At 45.2% G+C, this 15471-nt stretch overlaps 1 protein-coding gene across 2 annotated transcripts in view; it reads right to left on the reverse strand.

Moving 5' to 3' along the window:
• The window catches only part of CACNA1I (calcium voltage-gated channel subunit alpha1 I), a 293249-nt gene extending 278007 nt beyond the window's left edge, over positions 1–15242 (reverse strand). For both annotated transcript variants that reach the window (XM_077934953.1, XM_028745913.2), the window contains exon 1: positions 14470–15242. The gene's annotated coding sequence lies outside the window, so the exon portion shown is untranslated. The remainder of the gene's footprint in view (positions 1–14469) is intronic.
• Between the last annotated feature and the right edge of the window lie 229 nt (positions 15243–15471).

Consider the following 15471-nt stretch of genomic DNA (forward strand, 5'->3'; position numbering starts at 1 on the left):
CTGCACACATCCCAAGCACCCTAAAGTTTAAATGCAGATATGCAAACATAATGTGGGTGTAGGTAGCAGAAACTTCCATTATCTCAATGTCCAGGAAAAGTTCCATAATTGCAAAGGATGGGTGCACCCACACCACAGACTTAAACCTTGGGGATTGGAGCCTGTAAAGCTCTCTCTACAGACCTAATGATGCCCAAGTTTCTTTAAGTGAAAGCCCAAACATCTGAAGTTGTTTACAAGTGGTTTAAGTCTGTGATGTGGATGCAACTGATGTAGTTGACCAACATCTGCAATGACCCGGCATCACATGTTATGTTTGAAATGGCAAGGGCCCATTCAGTGATGGTTGGGACAATTCACATGGGCAAAAAATGTAACATCTGAACCTCCATCAGACTGCAGAACCTGTTGATGTTGCTGCTCTCTATCTCCTAACATTTCCTTACCCAAACGGCCTCAGGGTACATAGCCCCTCTCTTATCCTTGCACACTGTTCCAGGAGATCTTACGACCCCCACCCAGAACTGAATTGGGGGAGTAGGGGAGGAGAGGGGAAGATATGACTGCACTAGCAGGACTTTCTGCCCTGGCTCCCTCTCACACAGCTAGTTGAATCAAGCCCATTATGAACACCTGAACAGGTCACTGTGGGCACCTGCAGTAAAGAACACCATGAGTCATGAAGACAATCTGCTGCCCTAGAATAGAAGAGCAGCAATTATCTTATTTTTGAAGTCAGTATTTCCCACTTCTGCTTCCCCTTGGAAACTGGCACAGGTAGATCAAGTGATGCGGCAGGGGGGAGAGGGGGATCATGTATGCCTTTTGTAAAAAGCCAATTTCAGGTAAAATTTACGTGGAGAGATGCCATGATTTCTGACAAAAGAAATAGGACACGTTTGCACAATCCATAAGGGTCAAGAGTCACCCTGTTACAAATGTGTATTTTCAATTGATTTAAACAGGGGAGTGCATCCCCATCTTGGGCTGCTGGTTTTAAATATGCCCAGCTGAAACTTTCAATAGATGCTGCAGTCATGCAGCTTGCCCAGCTAACTATTACCTAGTGATGAAACAGGTCACACACTCACAGGAGAAATGAGGAGGAGCCCACTGAATCACCGCCCATGCTCATCACTTATCTCTGGCAGGGAGGGATAACTTTATCCCTATCTATGGAACGAGGGTGTGCTGCTTTCGTAGTGAAAAGGAAGACATCCCAAGTGGAAACCAGAACAGATTAATTGTGTGATAAGAGCTTCACTGAGAAAAGAATACTCCAAGATGTATTCAAGGTAAATTTCCATCACGTGGATTTGGACAGAAAATGATCAAAGAACTGTGTAGGTTATAGAAAAGGGAAGTCAATTCATGTGGGTCTTTGTGCAAATCTAGCCTTATTTAATAAGGAAAAAATGCAATATTCAGGAGCAGCAATGCTAACAAATGTGCCCTTTCTCAAGAAAAATTAAAAGCTGCCTGAGAAAGAGCCTCAGGGAACATGACAATCCAACAAAATTTCTCTCCCTTTCTTTCTTCTTCCTTGCATCTACCCAAAATGTTGCTGGCATCTGAGGTCTCAGAAATGGACATTCTCTGCTCCATCCTCCCTTAAAAACCACTATACCTGTAGTTATTTCACATCCGTGCCCTGAAAATTGCTCCCTAGTTTCATGAATCTTGCATCTCCCTCTGTCTTGCACATGTACTAATATGAAGAAAGCTTGCTCATTTGGCCATCACAGGTAGTTAATGGCCTTTAGCTTGCCCCTTTCTGGCTTCAGAAGTAGCTGGTTTTTGCAGCCAGAAGGTTGGAGGGTGTATTTTGATTCTTCTGGAAGCAGCTGGTCTCAAATTCTGAGCTTCCTAATGAGGAGAAAAAGGTATCTGGTGTTGAAGGCACAAGAGAGGCGCTTCAGAGAGTGGTAGGCAAAGGGCCACCTCTGTCACAACAGTTTGTACCAACTTAAAATATGCCTGGTTCTGCAGTCTCCAGTGAAGCATTTTATCATCCAGAATTGTGTGACAACTGACAAGAGGGTAGGGGTAAGAGCTCAGATTTGAAAGAAGCAAGTGATTGCATCTCTCTCTGTGTGTACTGAAAACAGAATTGTTATTTAACATTTCTATGCCACTCTTTGAACAAGATTTAGCAATATATTTCTATCCCAGAGTATGAATTTATGTGGATAAATACACTGGGTGATATGACCAGGTGCACTTCATGTGATCAAAATGGTTCTTTCTTTGAGCCAGCCAACATGATCACAAGAATCACACACAGAGGTTCCTCCATATGGTCACTATTTTGCAAGAGGCATTCAAGCACACATTGAAACATTAAGTTGTACAAGTGAATTGGATTAAAGCAGGCTGCCACCCTAGTGCAACAAATCTACATTTTTAAAGGACTTATTGTAGTTAGGAAAGTGATAGGGAAGTGAACAAATGAAGGTGTGTAAACACCTCACAAGCAACTCAGGATGGATCCTGATTGTTGTATAACTGCCACACACAAAAACCCCTGAATGAATGCTTACTGGAGATTAGATATCATCTAACCACTGTATAAACTGTGTGCAAGAAAATTAGGATGAATGCTGAATCAACAGGTTGTTTAAGAGGACTCAAAGTTTGTCTTCACAGATATGTGCCTGAGAACAATCAAGACAGTTCATGTAAACAGAACATGTCCTGCACGAACCACTCATCGGAACTAAAGTGCTTTACATTATCATCCTCATCTCTGCTCTGTTCTATTAGGAGAAACTGATGCCTAATGACTCAAGTGAAAATTAGAGCCAGGGAAGACCCAGGTTCAATTCTTTGCTCTCCAACATGCAATCTATGAAGCTGTGGTTTAATTACTGGCTCAAACTTAATGTTAGTGGCTTGCTGACTCACACAAGGGTTTTGGCACAAAGGGGGGGGACAGGAAAGAGTGCACATGGTGAACAGTTGCCAACGTGCTTCACCCACAAAACACAGATGCATGACTCAGTTATCACATTTAGTGGCATCCCATAACCACAACATTACACAATGATTTTTCATACGAGAAGCCTTTCCCTTGTCATTCTCTGTAACAGAGAAGATGGATGTGGAAGGTGAAAGCTCTAGCCTGCCTATTCTCCAGCTACATCAGCAATGACCCTCTTCCCTTTTCTGTCTTTCCAATGTTTCAGCAGCAGCAACAACATCTGCAACCTGAGGTGAGTGCTTCACTCTGTCTAATGTTGGGGCTGGCCCCATCCATAGGTCAGACTGGTCTCTGCTCCTTCTTAATGGCTACCAAAACCTGCCACCTGGCCTTTCCTCATGGTAAGGCCACTGATGGAAGGGAAGCAGAACCCTGCCAAAAATCCCATAAAATCCTCATGCTCTGACTCTTGTTTGCTTTAGAGGATGAAGCTTGGACCTTAGTAATGGTTGTGGACCACTCTAAGTTAGAGCTATGATAGGCCTCACTAACACTTTTCAGGCACAGCACCTGCTAAACATTTGATACTGTGGTTTGAAATAGGTTCAGCTTGGCAAGCGGATGATGAAAAAAGGAACATGATGGAAATTACCATGGAAGTTTGCACCGTGCCTTGTCTCCATCCACAGGATTTATAGTTGCTGCATATTTGTAGATTCCTATCATGTCCTTTCACTTTACCAACCTATACATATTTAATTCTTAATCCTTCCTGATAAATTAATCTTCCAAGCCCCCTGGTCAACTGTGTCCTCCTTCATTAAATCCCTCTAATTTTCCAGCATCTTACAGGCAGTAAAATGCCACCAATTAAGAACTGTATTCAGAGAGGTCACAGGCAGAAACAGAAAATGGGTGCATTCGTGTTGAGGTGGCACCTCAAATGACCATGCTGATTTCCTCCCCGGCCTTTACCCCCTCCTTTCAAGGGGCAAGTTCATACCCAGATTATTTGCTGATTTCTCTCATACCTTAAACTTCAGCATAGGTAAAGGTAAGTCAGTTATGTCCAGTCGTGAACGACTCTGGGGTTGCGGCGCTCATCTCACTTTACTGGCCGAGGGACCCGACGTTTGTCCACAGACAGTTTTTCCAGGTCATGTGGCCAGCATGACTAAGCCGCTTCTGGTGAAACCAGAGCAGCACATGGAAACGCTGTTTACCTTCCCGCCAGAGTGGTACCTATATATCTACTTGCACTTTGACATGCTTTCGAACTGCTAGGCTGGCAGGAGCTGGGACCGAGCAAGGGGAGCTCACCCCATCGTGAGGATTCAAATCGCCGACCTTCTGATCGGCAAGCCCTAGGCTCAGTGCTTTAGACCACAGCGCCACCTGCGTCCCTAAACTTCAGCATGTCTACTCTGATATTGTAACTTTTGAGCACCACCTGCTTAAGATTTACAATTACTTTCTGCCCCCCACCCTCCCGCATCCCAGAGACATGAGTTGTGCTGAAGCTCATTGGTAGAGCATCGACTTTGCACGCAGAAAGATCTCAATCTCTGGCATCTCCAGAGAGGGTTGGGAAAAGACCCCTTGCCTGAAACCCTGGAGAGATGCTGCCAGTCAGTGTAGATAGTACTAAGTTAGATGGCCCAACAGTCTGAGTCTGTAGAAGGCAGCTTCCAATGTTCCTTTGGCTTCTTTGTTTCTTAAAGCCGAATCTCATTATCTCTTTTTTTTCCCGATCCACACTTCTAATCTCTCTGGTTCTCATTGTATCATTTCTATATCCTCGGTGGTATTAAAAAAAAAGAAGACCTTCTAATTTATTATCATCTGTAAATTTCATTAACATGCTATTTACTCCTTCCAGATAGCTAATGAAGATGTTAAGGACGATGGGACCTGAGAAGGAGGTGGAGAAGAGCCTGGAAGCTCCCAGGAGAAAAGGGATTGGAGCTGTCCTGACTGCTAGATGCCTCAGGCCAGGATGTTTAGCGTTGGCGGCAGGAGAGTGGAAGCTGAATAAAAAGCTCTTTGCCTCTCGCCTAATATTCCTTATCTTCTAACTACCTGTTCAGTGTATGAGGAGGTCTTTGTTTCTCCAGGGTATTTGATTAAGGTCAGAATATTTATCGGCATAACAAACACACACACAACCCTCATTTTCTTACAGAGTTCCAGCCTCCAGCTGTACTGTAGTCACTGAAAGGAAAGTCTTTTGCGCATTTGTTAAACTACAGGACCTCACAGGAGGCAGTGATGGCCACCAACAAATTCATGGAGAGTAAAGTTATCAATTGCTACGACCCATGATGGGCTATGCTCTGCCTCCATGGGTCAGAGGCAGTAATGGTTCTGAATAACAGTTGCTTGAAACTGCAGGCAGGGAGAGAGCTCTTGTGCTCAGGTTCTGCTTGCAGCTTTCTCACAGGCATCTGGTTGGCCACTGTGAGAACAGGATGCTGGACTAGATGGGCCATTGGCCTGATCCAACAGCCTCATCTTACTTTCTTATTGTCTATACAGTGGTACCTCGGGTTACAGACGCTTCAGGTTACAGACTCTGCTAACCCAGAAATAGTACAGTGGTACCTCGCAAGACGAATGCCTCGCAAGATGAAAAACTCGGAAGACGAAAGAGTTTTCATTTTTTGAGTTGCTTCGCAAGACAAATTTCCCTATGGGCTTGCTTCGCAAGACGAAAGGATACAATGTGACGATTTTCAATGCATTCCTTTGGGAAACCGTGCTTCGCAAGACAAAAAATTCGCAAGACGAAAAAACTCGCAGAACGAATTAATTTTGTCTTGCGAGGCACCACTGTACCTCGAGTTAAGAACTTTGCTTCAGGATGAGAACAGAAATCACGCGGCGGCAGTGGGAGGCCCCATTAGCTAAAGTGGTACCTCAGGTTAAGAACAGTTTCAGGTTAAGAACGGACCTCCAGAACGAATTAAGTTCTTAACCCGAGGTACCACTGTCCTGGAGAATGTGCTTGTACAAAGGCCTGCTTGCACTTTCTGGGGATTCAGGTCTCTCAAGCTGAGGACTAGACTAACCTTAATGCAGAGTACAGAATAGGGTCTTGGGCATGAAACTGTTACCCAAGAGCGAAAAGGAGGGTTTTTGTGCTAGATTTCTTTTGAACTCCTCAGCATTTCCACTACGATGGCTGATCCGTCATTGCTAGACATGGGAAACAGCGGTCATGCTCCCAACTGGAGGAAAGTTTGAAATACACATAAGCTGGTCAGTGAGGTGTGCAGAATACCAAATTTCCTGCCGGGATAATTTCAAGGATAGAACAGCGTGTGAGTGAAGGAAGCTGTATATGCGTGCAAGAGAGAAAATATGCGCTGGTGTACCTTCCAAGGGGGAAAAAACAGCCTAGAAATATGCCTCACTACGTTTCAGCCAGGTCTAGAAATATGAACCACTCCAAGACCCATCCAGCCTTCACTGATCACAATATACCTTACATCTGACCTGCTTCTGTCTCAACAATATATGGAAATCACAAAAGAGTCAGATCACAAAGCAGAGGCTGCACCACTGGAAGGAGCATGAATGTACATTGTTGCTTCCGGCAACATCACCCTTACTCAAGCCACAATGATTTCCTGTGCTCCTGATTTATTTCCAAAAGGTTTGTAGAGGTGAGGGGTGCCAACTTGAATAAAATATCGGGGGGCAGGTAAGCCCTGCCCCACATAATCGATCACAAAATACAGCATATGCACATCATTTGAATTGCAATGTCCATCAACTTTGGGGGCTTCTGCTCCCTCAAATATTATATTGGGGGCAGCCTGAAGATGTGCTGTGCTCTGGACAAACCAGACACCTTCACCAAGTGAGGGAATGGGATGCACACAGTATAGTATACTATGTTTAATACTTAGGCCAACCCTCTGTTTGTTGTGGCTCCACTACAACCAATCCAAATAGCTAGCAGATTGGAAACACACCTACAGGGGAAAAATAAAAATCAGGGAGATTCCCAATAAACAAATGTTATTTGCTATGAGTTAGAGGTGGCTCTTCTATGGCTCTCCAGATGTTTCCAGATGACAACTCCCATCATCCCTGCTCACTGGCCATGGTAGGTGAGGCTAATGGGACCTGGGACTTCAACAATATCTGGAGGGACACAGAGTTAGCCTCTCCTGGGTTAAAAGCTGCTTCCTGGTGACCTATTTCATGAACACTCGGCCAGATTTGTTTGTTGTCTGGGTAGATGATGTTGTATTTACCAAGCATCATCCCACACTTTCCTTATCGGGAAAAGGTCTGACCTTTAGGGGAAGTGGGTTTGTTTTGCAAGAGCTTCAAACTGGCTTCAATAATGCAGTCATAATTTGTAGAGATGTGACTGAATCCCACCAGATAATAGTAACAGCCTGGAAGTATGGAAGTACACAGAATCACACCAATGGAGACCTCAGCAAGACCATCAATAAAAGTCAAAGGTGCAGACAGTAAAATCACCCTCACATCTACATGCCAGATTTGTTCATCTTAACCATTATTAACCCAAATACCAAACATACAAAACCATTAACTACTGCTACAAATACATTTGTATTCAGATAAATTTACAGCAAATGATGCTTCAACCTACAATGGTTAAAGTGGGAGGCATTTTCCAGTCTTCCAAAACACACAAACCATTCCACTTTAGGGATTGTGTGAGTACACTTCAGGTTAATGAATCCTGGATAGAAGATATGGGTGTATTCAAGGTTGTGAGGACGTTTTCCTAAATAGTCACTGAAACAGTAGCAGAGCCTGACTCTTTACCAGCCTGATTGTGTGAAGAAAGGGATACTGACTTCATAAACCAATCCTGAGAATGCTTGCAAAAGAGAGATTCTAATCTAATAGAGTGATTAAAATGCCAGAACCAGAGAGTGGAGCATATCCCACATCAGCTCATTTGAGCTAAAAAAACAACCACCTGTACTGTAGTTATACAAACATCATGGACAGGATGGATGTGGGGGGGAAATACACAAACCTTGCTATGATCACAACTGAGACACACCTTAAGAAATGAAGTAAAGTTATCATTCCCTCAGGTACAACTCCTGAGAGCCACATAGCAGCAGTGAGTGGCGTCAGAGGAAAACAGCCTTTGTACAATAGGCTACCTTCCAATTAAGGCAAAACCGTGACTTCGGACCTATGCCTCTCCATCCTCTATCCAGCCAAGAAGAGGCATCATCACATTCAAGATAATGGGCCATCAAAGCAAAAGTGCTTTACTGGGGTGCAGAGCAAGGCCAGTCAGGACAGGTGTGGCCTAGGAAAAGAGGAAATAGTTCCAAGGCCGGATAAGAGAGGCCTAGAGGGCCATGTATGCATCTGAGGTTTCCCACTCCTGCTCTAAGGTTCCTAGTTCAAGGATCCCTGAAACTGTGCCTCACCATTCTTACTTTTTGCGCTACCTTGAAAACCCTCCTCCCCACTGTCTTCTGTTGCTAAAACACAGCAGACATGGCTTTAGTGGTGTGTGGCTACTGGAAAACAAGGTTGCAACGTTATGGTCCACATGTGGATCTACCACAAGGCCACTTAAAATTAAGTGCAGAGAGCACTACTGATTTATTACATGATGCTTCATCTGCAGTGTGTGCAGTTCAAGACAGATCCAGAGGTGTTGCTCTCAATGAAGAAAAATTTGGGTGGTTGTTGGCCTACCTATCTGAAAGGTCAGTTTTCATCCACAGATCCCAAGCAATTCTCAATGCTTAAATGGAAATAATGTTTTCCAAAAGTAGTTTAGGCTTTGGCCTCTTTTACTATTTCAAAAGAGCCCGAAGTGTTCTTCTAAAAGTTATTATTAATATGCTTTTACTGTACATAGCAAATGTTCTCTCATTTGTCCTCAAAACAGTTCTGACGTAAGCTACTATTCTCCTTTTACAGATGGAGGATGAAGGCTAAGAAAGTGATGTTCCTAAGGTACAGGAAGAGTGGTCATGTTGAACTCAAGGCTCATGGATCCAAACCTACAACACTATCCATAGGTCAACGTGGCTTTTGGTAAACAATGCATGGCTCATTACTCTGCCCACAAGCATATATCAACAACTCTAAACTAGGTCAAGCACTACATTTAGAACTGGACTGGTTCACTTTCTGCAAGAGGGATGAGAATTCCAAGAGACCACCAGTGTGATCCCATGAGTAACTTGTGGAATATGAAGAGCTGGGTTTGTGTCCTAGCTTAGCAATGAACTCACTGGCTAGCTTTGAGGAAGTCCCACACTATCAGTCACCATCTGTGCATCTGCACAGGCAAGATTCAAACCAGGAGCCTTATGGCTCAGGCACCAGCTCTCAAAGCACTGGGAGGTGAGAATGGGCAGGGCAAGCCAGCTAGGAGTTTGCTATAGCAGCCCATATTCCTCAGGGCTTGGGGAAACCCAGTGGTGCTTGGAGAGCATAGGAAGCTGCCAGTGATTGATGCTCAACCTCTCAGTTATGGCCCTTCTGATGCTACTACAGGATATCAAGACCTGCGAGCCTCATTGTGGATAACTTGTCCCTAGAGGAGGCCACTGTGTCCTCCCACGGCACGTTCTGACTTCTTGTACCCAACCTGCTTTCTTCCACATTATCTGTCACTGACCTGTCCTCTGCCACCTCCATTCAGTCTGCCTGCCCAAAAACTCAGTGCATGCGCACTCTCTTTTCCTGCCTCTGTTCCAAAGTTGCACAATGGTTATGGGAGTCATGACAAATTGATGTGGGGAAGGGGGTACAGACAGACGACGGAGCTGATAATTGAAAGACACACTTTACAAAACAGTCTCTTCAGATAATGAACAACATGGGGCCCGTTCAAGTGCAATCGAGTACAGTATGTCCATAGTGGCTTTCTCTAACTGTACAATACCAAATAACAAACGTACACCAAAATGAAAGGCATACTACATCCAAAGCCCTCAAAGCACCTTGCCTATAGAAGCCAAGAGCCATTACGGTCATTTTTTGGACGGGGAAGTGATGACAAGTTTGCACATGCACATTCATAATGCAACAAGTGCAACATCAAAGGGAGACCAGCATGTGTGGAACAGCCATCTGATAAACAGTTAAATTATCACAGACAGAGCTTTGAAGTCACTGCAGACGCAATGCTTTTCAACGCAGGTGATTCACATGTTCAGCTGTGAGACTTCAAGCAACAAATCACTTGGTGAGGAGGCAGCTAGAATGCCCACGATTCTGTCAGTTGGTTTTAAAGCAGAGAGACCCTGTGGCCTTAATCCTAAAATACAACGGGTCAGCTCATGCAAAGGTCCATTGATTTAAACATAGCCCACCGGCAGGTATAAAGACTCAGAAGCAGGCCCTAGGCTGCTGGACCAGTTTTTACAAATATACAGCTTCCAGCAAATCAGAGCCTGGTTATTTTAATGAATTCTGCTGCATCCACATAGTTATGAGTCCAATGGGATTGGATTTGTTTGTTTTTTAATTGTTGTTTCTCTTTTGCAACAAGAAATAAACAGGAATAAAACCCACCCCACATTTCTGCATTTCAAATCAAAGCAAATGCATCAAATGACTTATGTGTGTCATTATGTGCAGTGGCTGAGATTCTAGTCTTTCCCTTCCCCATCCACAAGTGATACAAGTTTATCCTCCCACTCTGAAGATCTGCAATATTTGGGCATTTCTTTATTGAAGCACAAGGCTGCTGTAATAAAGTGAGTTGCACCAGGCAGAGCTTTATGGAGTTTCCCAATCTGGATTCACTTGGGAGATGCTGCAACCCTCGCGACTGAAATGCAGAAGTGGACCTGGGGCTGGAAGAAGCAAGGAGGCCAGGAATGTCAGAGCAAGCAGAAAGGACAGTCAGGTATGGAAGTTCATTGAGTGAACCAGAAGGAGCTGAGCTGGAGAACAGCAAAGGTTTGCACAGCAACACACACATACTGACAGATTGATACACAGCCTTACAGACTTTTCACATCTCAAAATTTCCCTTTCTCCCCACAACTCCTTATCCTTCTCACTATATGAAGTACACCTAGCTATTTTGCAAACCACAGAAACTACTCACTTTGTTACACAAGTGCTTTGGGGCTGTGTGTCCGGATTGCGGATTGCTGCCTGCTTCTCCAGATGCACAATTTCACACTCAGCAGAAGTGTGGAAAGATGTGCTGGAGAAAAGAATCATAGGACTGCCTGAGATTTTAAGGAACGCAGTTCCTTTGGGCTGTGTCACCTGGGTTGACTCTGCAAATCATCACACTATGCCCTTTGAACTAAAGGCAAAGAGACTGACACAGGCCTCCATGGCTGCAAGCATGCCCAACAGCTGATAAATCTTTCAAATGGAAGCACCCCAGCCTTTCTGCACACAGCTGCTGTACCGATAATATTTACCTCTCGCTCTCAGTGGTTCTGAGCCAATGTTGGCAGGGGCACTTGCTGGACTTGACTGCTTCACCTGGCTTTTGGGGAGCATGGTCAAACCAGCAGAAAGTGGAGTCCTCAGCATTTGCCATTCATTTATCCTGTTTTATATGTATCTATGTCACATATATTTGTGGTGGTAAATCATTGTTATGCACCTGAAGCAATGAAACAGTATAGGAAAGAACTCTCAAGGAATGAAATATATAGAAATAATTCGGCAGTGGTGAGAAATCCCCTACTAGGGGATAAACAGTATGTATCATGGAGATGGAGGACCTGCGGCCTTCAGATGTTGCTTGAATACAATTCCCACCATGCATTGCTCATTGTTGACACTAACTGGGGCAGATGGGAGGTGGGGAGTCCAGCAACAACTGGAGGACTACAGGTCCCCTATCCCTGCATGGGGTACATGGTGGCAAGTGCGGCAATGTTCAGAGTGCTGAACTAAGGAGACCCAAGTTCAGATCCCAGACTAATCTGCTTAAAAAACAGGATAACCTCCATGTATTTCACCCAGAGTTCCTTGAAGAAAGTGTAGGGATGAAAGAAAGCTGTGGCAGCACTGGAGTGGATTTCTACATGCATGAGCCTTTCCTTTTTACATCTTGGCTGGATTGAGTAGAAAACATAAAATGTTTCTGCCCCAGTTCAGTCTCCTGTATCCATCAACTCAGACAACATAATATGGGGAGATCCAGCAACTCCCCCAGGATAAACATGGATGCATGGGACCAAGTCAGACCACTGGACCATCTAGCTCAGGGTTCCCACACAGACTGGCATTGACTCTCCAGGATTTCTCATCTCTACCTGGAGATGCTGAGGAATGAACACGGGGCCTTCTGCATGTTCTGACACTGAGCTCTGGCCCTTTCCCACAAACCCATAGCATATGCAGCATCCTCTAGTGCTCTTGCCACCGTCACCACAGTGAAGTTGCAACTAAAGTTGCAAAGCTTGAAATAAAAATTATATAGAAAAGCAAGGGAGGCCACTCCTAAGCACTTCCAGACATACAGTATTCACCTTTCACCCACAGAATTAGCCATCAACGCCCCTTCCCACTGTTGCACATAGAGGTTGTGCTTCTGAACCATACGGAGAGGCAGGTGCCAGGTCTGCTCTGCATGTTGAGCTTGCAAGTGCCCAGGCACATGCTTTCTAGTGAGATGCTTGGGAAACCTGCTTTCCCCATTCTTTCCAGAAACAACAGGACACACTCACAAATGCCAGCCGCAGCTGGATAACTACTGCCCCCTTTGTAAAGCGGGGTAATGTGACATTTCTTCCAAAGCTAGTCAGGCGCACAAGGATGCGTGTCCATGTGTCACTGGTATGAGGGTGCACCTGCACCCTCCCCTGCAAGAAGATGGTGACCTTCTAGAAGGCTTGTCTAGACTGAAAGGGAATATCTCCCTTGCAGCCCACCCACCCCATTTCAGCCAACAGAGAATGATATGCCATTAATACTGTGATATTTTGCAGCTTCACAACCCACTTTAGCTTGTTGGAATGTGTGCAGAGAATCTATCAAGGCAGAGATCCATCCAAGATCCCACACACATATGAAATGACCTATAAGGCTTCTCCCACCAGCTCCACCACCTCAAGGGTAAGTAATTTTGAAAAAGTTGCTTTGGGAGAATTGAAAGCATCGCATCCAAAACAAGATGAGAGGGGAGGAAGTCAAGAGTTTGTTGAGCCCTCCCTTCTCAATTGCTAATAAGAAAACAAACCATTAATTACCATCCTGGTTTTTGAAGAGATCAGCAAGCTTGCTATATGAAACAGGGGAACTAATACCAACTATCACTGGAGAGTGGCTGGAGAGAGAAAACCAAAGCCCTAAACAGAACCAGACAACACCTCTCTCATCAATCTTATTCCGCCTGGAAGGAAAACCAGTGTGAGCTGGGGGTTCCTTTTTGTTGTTTTTCATTTTCTAGGCAATGACTGTTATTGAAATCAACCCCCTTCCCTGCCATCCCCCAAACCTCCAGCTACTTCTCATCCGACTGTTGCCTGTGTCCATGAAACAAACTGAATCCACTTGAGTGTTGCAAAACGATACAAAAGCAAGGATGTGGGGGGAGAGGAGAGGAGAGAGAGGTGGGAGGAAGAGACTGCTAAACATTTGCCAGTATACATAATTTCCCCCCCCCTTTTTTTTTTGTAAGCTCTCCCTCTTGGAAACAGCTTTCCCACATGCTCCAAATAATGAGAATAATTAATCATTTGTTGCATTATAAAGTGTTTTCCAACTGCTATCCTCTCCAGAGCACTTTGGGCTACTGCACAGACAATTGCCAGGAAATAACAACCACTGTAGGATTACTCCCCAAAAAAACCAATTAAACAACAACATTGTGAAGAGATCCCAAGGCTTTTAAACACAGAGTCAAATTAAGGGGTAGGAGCAGCAGCAGAGCCAAACATCTTTTGCTATGAGATGGTTTAGCCAAAAGTTAAATAGAAAGAAGAAAGCCTGGTCCAGGAAGGGGGAATTTCTGAGCCCTCCCCATTCCTTTCCACCCCCACAGAACAATAAGGAACCCATGTCAGATATCATATGTCCTTCATACCTGCTATGCCATATTTAGAGACATACAAGAACACACATAAAGGGAACATGTTATTGGTCCTACGCACACAGATCTTTTCCTGGAACAATTTTGCAGATATATCACTAGTTACATGCCCTGCAGACTGGATCACCACCCCACCTTCCCCACAGAAATGATGGTCACTTATGGGATAAACAGAAGCAGCGGGAGCCCCACAGAGAGGCTTGGTCTGTTTTTTAAAGGTTATTATTTCTACTGTTCGAGGAGGAAACAGGTGCGGAAGTGAAACGCTTATGGGGAGAGGATTCCAAAGGGTCGCCTCCAACATTAGTCAGGCTAGACCCTCTGAAATGAACGGGCATGCCTAACTTGGGTCCCTTCATTGCATTTCGATGGGTCTACTCTAAGTGCAACTTAGTTGGCCACAGCCCCCAAGTTCCCCGTTTTTGTTTAATTAAAAAGAAAAGAGCAAACAAACAAACAAACAAACAAAAGCCAGCCAGGCAATAGGTTAGCCAGGTGTGTTCTGGTCACCTACCTTTGCATGGAAGAGAAATATCCGAGGAGGAAGGGGTGGGGGGAGACCAGGTCCAGAGAAGTTTGAAAAAGAAGGTAGTTTGACAAAATTCCCAGCCGGGGGGAGGAAAGAAAAAAGACACCCCACACGCGCGCGCACATCTACAACGGGGCTCCCCCCCAAAAAAAGAAGACGATGAGGATCAGCTGAGCGCCGGGGAGTGGAGAGTATGCAGTTGCGTTAGATCCATAGCTGGAAGCGGCGGCGAGGGCTGGGAGGCAGGAGAAGGTTTAAAGGGGAAATACATGGTTAAAAAAACGTGCCTCCGATTCAGGCTGGAGTCCGAAGGTTGGGAGCCTGAGCTGGAACTCTTGGCGCGCGCGCCCTTGCGCGTCGGGGTGGGAAAGGGGGCTGGATGGAGAGGGGGGAAGGAGAGCGAGCGAGCGAGCTTCCCAGGAAAGAGCCAGGTGAGCGAGAGGAGGAGGGAGGGAGGGAGGGAAGGAGGAGAGGTGGAAGATGGCAGGGGAGAAGTTTGGTAGGGAAACCTGGAAGAGGAAGAGGAGAGGGTCGTCTGCCGTTGCTTTCTCTTTCTCCCGCGCTGTGCCTTATGCTAGGCTCGGCTCAGGCTTCGCAGAGTGGATGCACCGGGAAAGCAACCGAATCGCTGAACAGACAGAGAAAAATGCTGTCCTTACAGTGACACCAAATGTCTTTAGGGGAAACCTACAATTACTGGAAGGCAATTTTAGGGGAGAAAGGAAGGGGTGAAGCTCGCTCGCTCTCCCCATCCCCAACACACACACACAATTCTGCCCCAGCTCTCCGCTGTTGGGCTCAAGATGACTGGTTAACAGGCACACACACACTATGCGTCTTCATTTCCAGTTTTTCATCTGAGAAGGACTTCAGGTTTCTCCCTACAGGTTGGGAGGAGATTGTGAATTTACCCCCTTTTCAGAGAGATGGAAGGTACTTCCAGAGGGGAACTTGGTGCTATAAATGCGTGGGCTGCCAAATGGGTCA

The sequence above is a fragment of the Podarcis muralis genome, chromosome 10, assembly GCF_964188315.1.
Source record: "Podarcis muralis chromosome 10, rPodMur119.hap1.1, whole genome shotgun sequence".
Classification (NCBI taxonomy): Eukaryota; Metazoa; Chordata; class Lepidosauria; order Squamata; family Lacertidae; genus Podarcis; species Podarcis muralis.